The 3302-nt window shown below is 34.5% G+C and overlaps 1 pseudogene; it reads right to left on the bottom strand.

The window, feature by feature from the left end:
- Positions 1 to 243: 243 nt before the first annotated feature.
- On the bottom strand, positions 244 to 1904 carry LOC132799842 (photosynthetic NDH subunit of subcomplex B 2, chloroplastic-like; annotated as a pseudogene).
- Positions 1905 to 3302: the final 1398 nt, after the last annotated feature.

Here is a 3302-nt window from a genome sequence, read left to right as displayed (position 1 = left end):
AGCTTAGTTTTTCTTTTCTTTTTTTTTCTTTTTTCTTTTTTTGACATACATTCAACTTATTTAAAAAAAAAAAAAAAAAAAAAAAAAAAAAAACAAAGTTGCTTTTATGGATTGGAGGAACTGGTGTGTAGAACTTAGTAGAAAAAAGGAAAATGGGGTGAAAAATAAAAGAGAAAGAAGGGGGGGAAAAAAAATGAAAGAATGAATTAAAGAAGAAGATGGAAATTTTATATGAAAAATTAATTACAAGTTATCATGCTCTATAACATGTGCTCCTCTCCAATCCTCACCAGGCTTTACAACAAGAGGTACCAACATGGATGTAGGACCAGTGCATATGAAATATTCCTTACCATATTTTTCAGAGAAAGAACCAGGGCTTGATAAGTAGATATCCTCAAATCCCATCCTTATTACCCTGAAGAACAATTCTCGTCCCTGAAAACGATAACAATCATATTAGAGTTGCTAACTTAATTAAGAGACTAATAATGGTGTGCCATTTTTCTATCTGTCAGCATTTGATCCCATTTCTTTTTGCATTAGTACAGTTTTGTTTCGAAAAAGTTCAAATTCTACAACATCACTTCGTAAACAAAACTTGGCTTTGATTAAAAGAAAGTTGATAGCAATGTAACTGATCAAGAGTTTCATATTTTGAAGGTGGTTTGTCGTAAAATGCCTTCAATATCGCTTTAGGAGGGGCTGCATAAACTCTGCTGAGCTTGTTTTTCAGAATGGTGAAAGACACATCTTGAGAAGTCCACAAACCTGGTTTCTTTTCAGGCTTATAGGTGTGAGCAGTAAGAACAGCCTCGAAGACCTTGGATTGCTGCCCCATTTTGCTTTTTGAACTTGAAATGGCTAAGTATAGCATTTGTAAGAGTCACATTCTTCTTTCCTTTGTTCTTCACAATGTGTGCTGTTGCCATGCTTACTGGATGTAGTGTAACGACATAGATTAGATCAAGTACTCCACTTGTGCAGCTGGGCTCTACCTGCAGCAAAGAAGCAATGGCATGGGAAAAAAAGAAAGAAAGAAAAGAAGAACATTTTCTTCCCTGGTTTCATCATTTTAGAACTATTTACTCTGATTCTCACAAAGATATGATTTAGGCATTTTACCCACTCAAGAATCCCCCTTCCAAAACTCTGCTACTACTTAAATTCAACTAATCGAAAGTGGACAAATTGGACAATAGGTACCCAACATAACTTTGGTGGAATTGGACACAAAACATTAGCAATAGGAAAATGGCTATTACAGCAAGAATTTTGGAGTAAATAAACCAAATGAGGCCTAGACTTTCACTGAGAAAATTAGAAGCATCAAGAACCATATTTTGGAGTAAATAAACCAAATGAGGCCTAGACTTTTATTGAGAAAATTAGAAATGAGGCCTAGACTTTCATTGAGAAAATTAGAAGCATCAAGAACCATACCATCTGAACCTTTGCCAATGGAACAAGACAGTTGAATTAAGCAGTACCTGGAGAGCCTCAATGGCATCAGAATCAACATCTTTTACAGTCCACTCAGCAGGCATAAGTGACCCTTTTGATCCAGGCTCTGATGCATCATTGATGACCAAACTCCTTTGGTTCTAGTAGAGGCTGAACCATTTGCAGGAATTGTATAAAGAACCTCCTCATAGCCATCATCTTTCCAGTAGACTTTAGGCTTGTATGATGTAACAAGAGCATCAGGTACCTGTAGCTTTAAGGAACTACCATTCTTTAACAGTAAGCTCAACCATTGGAATGTTGTCGGATTGCCAAAACTTAATGCCCTTTCTGCTGAATTTCTCATTAAGGTTATCAGGAACGTAAACTGTGGTTGTTGCTGGGGAACGAGCCTTTAAGATGTTCGGTTTCGAAAGAGATAAGGAAACAACAGACGGCATTAGGGAGAGAGAAGAAAACTCTTCCCAGTTTCAGCAACACATACACCAGTGGTTTTGTCTATAAGGCTAATCAGCAAATAAAATATTTGTTTTAAAGTAAATATAGTAGTAAAAATCAGCAAATAATTATGAATAACCAAAACACAAAAATAAACTCCCTCCCAAGTCCTAGCAATCTATATTAGTGGGGCTGGTCTACTACCAAAAGTACTAACCCCTTGTGGAAGAAACTCTCCCACATCAAGAGTCTTCAAGAACAATTGGCGTTATTGCCACAGTTTTATTGCTTTTGGCTAAGCTATTTTGTCTTACAATATCTTCCAACAACCCAAAAAATAAATAAATAAAGGGAGACTCTCTTTCCCATTTTACTTTCTTTTTTTTTTTTTTTTTAATGCATCATTGACATCGGCCGCGTTTCAGTGTAGGAAATATATGTATGAAACTGAGTTGGAATACTTTGTGGGGAAATTTTCTTAGAGCCGTCGACAACCCTGGATTCATTAATTTATCAGGTAACCAATCAAATAGGAAAAACAGACTTAATTCGCTTATTTTTTTAAAATTTGAAAAGGGTAAAATATAAAAAAACACAATTAAATAGCATGGCATAAACCCATCATCCCATGGAACATTGTCCAGAGATGAAGTTATAGTTAATTTACAACCCAAAATCTAAAGGCAAACTAGCCAACTCATAAATTTAACGGCTGTTGGCCTTCTTAAACACAAGTCAACCCTCTGTCACACATTCGCTAAGGAAATGTCATGAATTAATCATTGCTCGAGAATTATGGAACTGTGCAAACGGCACAAGGCTTGGTTTGGAATCCCATTGGATCCATATATATTTGAAATATAGGAATATATAGGATTGGATAAGAGTAGTATTTTTTTTTTTTTTTTGGGAAAAAAATTAGAGAATAATTTGGAAAATGCTTTAAAGACGTTTTTGCATTTATTGAAAAAGTTTGGAAACGGATATATAACAAAGATATGAATAATATTTATCACTTCCAATAACAATACTTTTTTCCATATATATCAACCAGGATTCTATCAAATTGAGATTAATTGATTTTGTCATCATGTCTTCTTTTGTAAGTTGTTGGATTCCTCTAAATGCTTAAATTTAAAATTTTATTTATAGTTCACCCAACTATATAAAATTCACTTTCCCAACTATGATTTTAGTAAATCATCCAATCTTATATTATATCATTGTTTATTTTTAAATCACAATTATTGAAATGATCCAACGGCTTACAATGGAAGACTTGTACAACCATGTTGTGTCAGGAGCCAACTCGAGTGTGTCAACGTAGTTATCTTCATCAAGCCACTTACTTGATGTCTAACTTTGTAGGCACAGTTCCTTTTTCCCAAGATCAACGAAAA

Source organism: Ziziphus jujuba, chromosome 11 (genome assembly GCF_031755915.1).
Source record: "Ziziphus jujuba cultivar Dongzao chromosome 11, ASM3175591v1".
In the NCBI taxonomy this organism is placed as follows: Eukaryota; Viridiplantae; Streptophyta; class Magnoliopsida; order Rosales; family Rhamnaceae; genus Ziziphus; species Ziziphus jujuba.
Note: the sequence above shows the minus strand (reverse complement) of the source record. Positions and strands in the feature narration are given on the sequence as shown.